The sequence below is a fragment of the Pongo pygmaeus genome, chromosome 9 (assembly GCF_028885625.2).
Source record: "Pongo pygmaeus isolate AG05252 chromosome 9, NHGRI_mPonPyg2-v2.0_pri, whole genome shotgun sequence".
Classification (NCBI taxonomy): domain Eukaryota; kingdom Metazoa; phylum Chordata; class Mammalia; order Primates; family Hominidae; genus Pongo; species Pongo pygmaeus.
Window position 1 is genome coordinate 91,219,781 of NC_072382.2, and position 9,039 is coordinate 91,228,819.

General features: G+C 38.0%; 1 pseudogene; it reads right to left on the reverse strand.

The window, feature by feature from the left end:
* Positions 1-640: 640 nt before the first annotated feature.
* On the reverse strand, positions 641-8,166 carry LOC129008718 (tripartite motif-containing protein 43B-like; annotated as a pseudogene).
* Positions 8,167-9,039: the final 873 nt, after the last annotated feature.

Genomic DNA, 9,039 nt, shown 5'->3' on the forward strand with positions numbered 1-9,039 from the left:
GCAGTCTAGCTATTTGGGAGGCTGAGGCTGGAGGATTGCTTGATCTGGGGAGGTCGAGGCTGCAGTGAGCCATCATCTCACCAGTGCACTCTAACCTGGGTGACAGAGTGAGAGCCTGTCTCAAAAACAAAACAAAACAAAAGCAAAAAGCTGACCATATTTATCCATTTTTCTTTATTGCTCTAGTAGTAGTATTCTAATATACAATGAGATTATATTCAAGATGAGGATGGTTAAAACAGTGTAATGCTATTAAAATATAAATGACTACAGAATTGTATGTTTGCATTACTCCTATCATTGAAATAACCCATTATGCAAGCCATCTGTCATTAAACTTTTGGATCAGAGTTACTCCTTATAAACGGAGTCAGCCTTTTATAGACGTTGTTCTCAGCAATCCTCATTAAAGGAGGCATTCCTGGATTGCTTTAAATAAATTCAAAAAGCACATATCAGAAACTTTTGATATGTTTGTTGTGTGCCATATTGCCAGTAATTAAATTAAATACTAGAAAATACACTATTAAATATGATATTTGATATACAGTTGGAACTCCATATGAATGGGTTCTGCACTCATGGATTCAACTCATCATGGATTAAAAAATTTGAGGAAAAAAATTGAATTCTTACCTTTTCACTGAACAGGTGCAGACTTTTTTTGCTCGTCATTATTCCCTAAATAATACAGTGTAACAACTACTTACATAGCAATTACATTGCATTAAGTATTTTAAGTAATCTAGAGATAATTAAAGTACATTGGAGGATGTGCTTAGGCTACATGCAAATACTTCCCCATCTTATGTAAGAACATCTGAGGATTATTAGCATGTAAGGATTTTGGTATCTGTGGGGAGTCCTGGAACCAATTTCCAGTCGATACTTAAGGAAAGGCTTCATACAAAATTAACGTGATCAAAATATAGGTATTTCTGATAATAAGAATATTTTACCGCACGTGTGTTTTAAAAACTTCAAAGACCTAAATAAATTTGGAGTTTGATTAAAATGTAATGAGGCTTCTGAGTATTCTGTATTTTCTGAAGCAAAAAGTGAGTCTTACTTTCTATTCTGGTAATGACATGTTCCCAGGTAACTGTCTGTAGGATGCCATCAGTGAAATTGCTAAAATCTTACAGGTTTTCAGTCCTTTTATCTGTATCATTGTCACTCTCTTAAGATCTGTGTCCATCGATAGTTTATTCCTGAGCTAAAGAAAACTGACTGAGCCTATCAATTTGATAAGCAGTCCAATTTATAACTTTATTAAATAATATTTCTCAGTATCCCTGTTGATTTTGGTTACATTCAGTAGCCAAAATAAATAGGAATACAGGGGTAAATTTGGTAGCCTTTTAAACAGCTGTATCATATGTTTTTATCAATCATTTTGTGCATTTATTCTTTTATTCAAACAGACAATTAATGAATATCAGTTATATTTTAAGCATTGTGTACTTTCTTGGAATATACCTGTGTGTAGTACAAACACAATCCTTTTCTTGTAATTTGAGAAGCAGAAAAGATGCCTGCTATTACACTGTGAGTTTTACAAAGAAAAGTATAAGGTTTTCTGAGTGTTTAAAACAAACAGCCTAATCTAGTCCAGGAGCTAAAGAAAGAATTCCCTGAAGAAAGGTTGGAACTTACACTTGATGAAATGGGACTTAGCAGATGTGGAACAGAGCAAAGAAAATTCCAGTTCAGGGAGAAGAAACCTGTGCTCTTGCATTAACCCATCAGTTTGGATAAACACACTCAGGTATTCATTTACCTGGGCTGGCTTGGAAATCAAGGGAAAGAAAAGATACAGCATAAAAGAAAAGACATGTACAGTATTCTAAGAGAGAGTAGTTTAATGAAAATCAAAACAAATGTATACCTCCACACTTTTAAAAATGGTACAAAGTTTCATAGAAAAAGATAAAGAATGTCAAGTAGTCAGTAGGTTAGCATTCTCAGAAGTTGGTGTTTCTGATACCTTTAGTCATGTTACTGACCTATCTCTGATTCTGCGAGTGCAAAGCAAAGCAAAGCAAAGCAAAGCAAAGCAAAGCAAAGCAAAGTTGTAAGAGGGTAAGGGAAAGAACCAGAGAGGCTACAGATGAGAAAAGTGTTGGCCACATTAACAAAGCTTACCATGCCACATTCATAATCTAGAAACACCCCCATCTGGCCTAGAGGCCTTTCTGTATACTGAGATAATAGTGGGGAAGAGGTCTTGAGATGACACCAGTAGCCTTCTTGACACAAATAAGTAGAAAAATTTTCTTGGAGTTAACCAGCATGTCATTTCTCATTGTCCAAGAATCGTTGCAAAATCCAACAGCCCAGTTCCAACACTGCCCAACATCCACCTCCCAGTAATATCTTCCAAAAGTGAATGGCAGGGCTCGCCATCAAGAAAACACTTAGATTTTGTTGGAGTTGGGGCAATGTTGAGATCATCAGAACCAAAGAGTAGCTGTCTCAGAACTTCAAACAAGGGGAATGTACCAAGTGGTTCTTTTATTATCCCAGGAAATATGCACTGCAGGAACAAGAAAACAGTCACATGAAACCATAAAACCTAAAGTATAATAATAATAATAATAATAATAATAATAAAAGAAAGGAAAAAAAAGAAAACATAGTGTTATAAACTTCTAATGGATGTGGGCTTTACATAGTGTCTACGTATGCCAGGTTATCCCTGGAAATATGGGTCAGGACAGCAGGCACATAAAAGAAGAAATATGTCCTTAGATTTAACCATTGTGCTATTCTTCCTTATCCAGGAGACCTTACAGACTCCCAGAGCCCAGTCCCAAGAGTTGTCCACATCCAGCTCCCAGTAGTGTTTGCCAGAGGAGAAGACCCAGGCTCCCCATGCAGCAAAATAGTCAGATCTGTGAGAATGCAAAGATTCAGGTCTAAGCATCAAACTTCTCACATCCTCAAACAGCCTGATATTGTAATTGGTTACCTCCCAAGTGAAGGAAATTTCCACTGTAGAAAAAAGAGAATATTCGAGTGAAAAGCAGTTTATAAATTCTTATGTTCAGATAAGAAAGAGATTCTCACTAGAAAACACAGGTCAAGATTAGAAAGAAATTTCTGTCTGGAAAAACTGTTGGAATCAAAGAGTGTTAGGATATCTGCACAAGTAAATGGCTAAACTTCAATGATCATAATTTCTATAAACTCAAAATGTATAAATGGGAGGAAGGTCATGTCTCTGTCTAGTTAGCGAGCTTTCATAACAATTGAAAAACTGGAAGCTCTTGCACTGCGGCCAAGTCCACAGCAATAAAATTAACCTTCATTGTCTCTTCTCTGTCAGGCCAGAGCAGGAGGCTTGTGACAGGAGATGAGGTGGGGAGCCATCCTTAGACCCAAAGAAAAAAGTTATCACTTTGCCAGAAATGTTATAATCTGCCACTTAACCTAGTCAATGTATACTTAATGGAAAAATCTGAATCTGCCTTCTGAAAAGTGCAGCTTCCTTGCAAGAATTATCTGACTTTCATGCCAGATTCAGGCACAGACATCTTTTATCTGCTGGATTTATCATGATCTATCCTGGAGTTCTATCTAAGGCCTCATCAACCAACAAATCACATTCCTACCTTTCACAGATTCTCAGTTTTTGCATTGTTATATAAGTTACTCGTGTACGCTTTAGTTGATTAAAATGCACATGATTAAAATTATAAATGCTATGAAACGTCACCTGAAATGTATTTTAAAAAACACTGTCACTCAAATCAGTCATTAACTGCACTGAATTTGAAATGGAAATGTCCTGAATTAATTCAGTTCCGTATACTTCATGTAATAATTGTATACATGAAATTGTATCACGGTTGAACCATGCATGAATGGTTCTACATCCTAAAGAGCCCTTCTGCATGTTTTACTTTTCTAAGAAATTTGTTATATGGCTGATTCCACCATCTTTTATTGAGATTTGTCTGTTTGATTATAGTGAAACTATAAATATAAATACCTATTCACAGACTAATTTCTTCTAGATGAAAGATCATTACACTGGGAAAGCTGCCTGTAGAAAACCAGAATTGAAGGCATTGCATGTGGATCTCACCAAGAGGGTGACACTCACCTAGAAAGCGGTTGAACCAATCCACCAGTCCAGTGATGGGCCCTGTAGTGAGCTCTGGAGTCACAGGCTGGGGCATGTCCTGCAGCATGGACTCACTCTTGCAAGGAAGTAGGTTGAGTTGTTTAAGTTTCTGATGTCTGTGTTTAAGAAATAGATTCCAACAGAAAATGCTTCATTCAAACCCACTTCTGATATTGTAATGTACCTCCACAATCCTAGGATGGGTTTGTGGCTCTTAGGGAATCTTTCTAACTCTTCACTCCATTTCTAACCTACTGCCACTGAAAGATAAATGCCTCTCTCCCTATCTGCCACCAAATAGTTGATCTCTAATTATCATTCTGAATACTAAAAAGAGGCAATTGTATTCTCGCAACTTCTGCATTGAACTCTTCAAAACATAACCTCCTGAGTCACTTGGAAAAGTAAGAAAAGGTTAATGTCTGATAAAAGGCATAGGTAACATTCAACATACAACACAAACACATGAGTACACACACAATCACACTGACGCATTATGGTGTTAGTAAATTATGTTTTCACTTTGTTGGAAACAGCTTGATGTTTTTCATAGCATGCCTTGTGCTGCAGCTTGCACTGATGGCCAATAACATACCTTGCCACCGTGTCTCCCAAATCCTGTAGCGAGAGAGAGAGAGAAAAATGACTTCTTTAGAAAGCTGTTATTCTTGTTGGGTGAGGTGTCTCACACCTGCAATCCCAGCACTTTGGGAGGCCAAGGTGGGTGGATCGCCTGAGGTCAGGAGTTCCAGACTAGCCTGGACAACATGGCAAAAACCCATCTCTACTAAAACTACAAAAAAATTAGCTGTGTGTGGTGGTGCATACCTTTATTCCCAGATACTAGGGAGGCTGAGGTAGGAGAACTGCTTGAACCAGGGAGGCAGAAGTTGCAGCAAGCTGAGATTGGGCCACTGGACTTCTGCCTGGATGACAGAAGACGACCCCATCTCAAAACAAACAAACAAACAAACAAGTTGCTATTCTGCCGATCTGCTCTTTAGGTTTTGAAAACTTTAGAATTACCACATACTATCACTGCAACACTTTTAAAATATATCCTCATCTCTAAGACTTACACCTGTAAGACCTATTGACATAATCTATTTGTGATAAATTCAGTACCCTAAATTTGAGTGAGAGAGAAAGGTGTGAGTAGTGACTGTGCATTGCTGCAGCTGTCTACAACGTGGTCTTTTTCAGGCCTAGTCCCCAAAGGGTAATGTGGCTCAAATCAAGAGCATTTCAAACCTAGGACTTCCCAAAAGGAGGAAGAAGGAAATGTTAGTTTTTCCCTAATTTCTTTGTATCATCCAGTGGAAACAAAAATAGAATTTTCACATGAATTTTTTTCTTCCGGGGCCTGAATGAAATGTGCTAGAGGAGGAAGCTTGTGGTAGAAAATGTTCTATGGAAATCTCGTTGCACAATTCCATAAAGCTTTCTTTCCATGATTAGGTTAGGGGTTATAATTTATCTCTACAGCCGGTGGGAATGACTCTCACCATCAATGCAGGAGATGAAGAAATAATGTCTTTGGTACCCAATGGAAGGCAAACATGTAAAGGTCAGCTGATACAAAGTGTCTCAAGGGACACCTTCAGTTCTCACCTGGAGCAGCTCCACATCTGGTTTATGACACATTTCCATTAGTCCCTGATACATGTCTTTCGAGTGTTTACCCTTTTGATCCATGTTGATCCAACTTCTCTAGAGTTGCTGAAAAATCTCTTGGTATTCCTTGTTCAGTCTCTCTAAATGTTGTTTTTCTTCTTTCTGGAGAACTGGATGTAGCTTCCTATACTCATTCCCGATCATCTGTGCCCGTAAAACCACGTCACTCTCTAGGGACATGGATTTTGTAGGCTAAATACTCAGGTCTACTTCCACGTCACAGAACCCACAAATTCATCTTCCTCATTCCTTCTTTTATTTTCCATCCTTTACAAACAGGATGATGAGTTAAGCAAGACCTTCCTTCGAAATTTATGTAATTCATCAATTCCCGAACACCTGCAAAAAAGCCCTTTAGATTTAAGTGTTTAAATATATGTCCTCTTCAATCTGAGATACCATTAGAAAACAACTAAAATTTATGATTGATTGTTAAATTGTCATCAATAATATGTGTAATCTTTGTTACTCAGTTAGTTTGTAGTCTCAAACATTTGTACTTCACAGCCTAAACAATCACTCTAAGTAGGGACGTTGTTAGTATATTATAATGAGGATCAGAAGCCATCACGCAAAAAGGATCTTAGTAAAAAATTTAACCCCCATCTCTCAAACCGACTACCTCTTTTCTGTCTCCTATCTTTCTTCCCTCAGAAGCCACAGGCTCTGTATTGCCCTGCCATTCTAAGAACATGAATCTCCATTCCGTTGTGTTTCTCCTCTCAATATTGACATATTTATTCTTTCACTCCCCCAGTCATTTGTTATCCCTTCTCCTCAGCTTTTCATCGTGTTACATTTTCTCCTACTTGAGCTGGCATCATCTGCGTCCTTTGCTATCAGATTTCACCAGCACAGGCACATTGCTTAAATTACTGTTCCCACCTGCATTTTTGCCCCTGGACAACATCATATTCGCCATTAAATGCCTTTATTTCTCAATTACATACTATTTAAACAATATTACATAATTCATTTATACAGAAATCTCTGCGTGAAGTACTTATTAATTTTAAGCACATACTTGTCCTTCAGAATTTAGATTTATTTTTTACTTATCTGAAAAGCATTTACAGAAAACCTGAACAATCATTCTATTGAACAGTCTGGTTGTTTTCCAGCCTATGACTAAACACATGACAAAATCTGGCATATGAGAATTTCAACTCAAGTTGCTAGTATAAATGTTGTCAGCATGCCTGTCTCAAGCTGCTCATGAGAACTCACGGTCTCATACTTACCCTCCAGAGGAAGGCTGTTCTTCTCTCCTCATTTAGATTTCTCTGATTTTCTTGAATTTTTTCCATAAAATCCTCATTTGCTTTAAGAGCTTCTCCTGCAAAAGAATTATGAGGTTGAACAACAGAAAGTCAAACACCATAGATTCCACACTCTGGGTAGTATACGCAGGCAAGGGATATAATATATAAATACATAAGAGAGGGGAAGGAAAACACAAATTTTTGACTGCTCATCCTCAATTGATATTTTTCAGTTTGAGGTTTCAGAATGTAGAACAGTTTAGCGAACTGAAGAGTGAAGATTTCCTGTAACCCGGCTAATGTTCAGTGAAACATCCTGCTTCAGAACCCACTATGCTAGCCCCCAGATTTTGTAGTGTGCTATTCCCGACTCGTTTGTCCAGTAATATTAAATATATTTCCAAAATACGTTTCTTTGCACTTGTAGTTTTGGTAGCTTTTCAATGCCTTTAGCATTGAACAGTAGAGTCAATAATAATGACATTTACTTAATCACGCTCTGTTTCGGTCCAAGCTCCAGGAAGGAAGGTAGAGTTGCATATTTTATTCAAAATTTCATCATTGGTACCTAGAACAGCAGCTGGCACTCAGTAAAGAATGGAGTAATCACCATGATGATTCCCATTGTCCTTTTAATCTCTTTATCTCTGCCTCCCTCCAGCTTTCAGGTGATCGCAGAGCTATCTCTTACCCATTGTTCCCCAGCTGCCTCTTCAATGGGATAGTGTTTGTGAGCCCCGTGCTCCTGAGAGTTGGAGCACAGCAAACAGAGCAGACTCTTGTCCATGTCACAGAACATCTTCTTTGTTTCCCTGTGGTCCCACATATTTGTTTCTCAGAGCTCAGGAATTGCCAGAGACTGGCTTTTCTCACAATGGTCACTAAATTCTTCAGAAGAATATTGGTTTTGAAGTCCTTGTTCTGTGATGGTTCCCTGCATGCAGGGCAGTTGGTAGGACTTCGGGCTTCTTCCCAGGAAAGGCAGGGACAGGGCCTATAGAAGCTGTGCCCACAGCAGACGGTGACAGGGTCTACCAGGTAGTTCAGGCAGATGACACAAGTGAGTTCCTTCTGGAAGGCATGTGAGAAGTCTGAGTCCATTTTCCTAAGGAAAGAACGCCACAAGAATTTAATCTTCTACCCTGGAGAAACAAAGATCCAAGCAAAGTTTGAATCAGGTTGTGATTGAATAATCGTTTTTTTCTAGAGAAGAATAGGCTTTAATTTGCAATGACAGAGATAGGAAAAATAGAAACCAAGGCACTAAGAGATATCGACCTCTGTAGGAAAACGTGACTGTTCTGCAATCAACACATGGCCAGCTTTCCAAACTCTATTTTCTTACATAGAAGAATGTCGGATTTTTGGAGGGTTTAGTGTCCACCAAATTGCTTGGGCTTCAAGGGTTTCATCAACCTGTAAACTCAAGGGTTGAGTTTTGAATGGTCTGAAAATCAGTAACACTCTTAATTGCCAGTGATTGGTTTAGAGAAGGCAAGCTAACTAAGCTCTTCTACTCTCACTTTTTTATTTAACTGTAACAACCATCCATCGTGACTTTTCCAGAAGGACCCTGCTTGAAAATGTTAGAGCAGAACTCATATTTAGACCCAAATCAGAAAAAGCTAGCCTTTACTCTCCAAGATAAAACAGACAAATCGAGGTAAAGGCACTCCAAGGTAAAACAAACAATCATTGTTTTTCTAGGCTGCTATGTTAATTCAATCAATAAAATCTTTCTGGCATGTTTACTATTCCTGGACTGTCTGTTAATTTGGGGATATACTGGTTAATATTACAACATCCTTAAAAGACAGTTAATTAAAATTACAAAAAGATTGGTAAACTGTAGGGGAGTACACAAAGGATAGAAATATTTTCTAAGCTCTTTGGAAGCATTATCATTACTCTTTCACACAGTCAGAAAAATAGTAAGTATTATGCAATAATAATAGGCACTATACAATAAGTCAG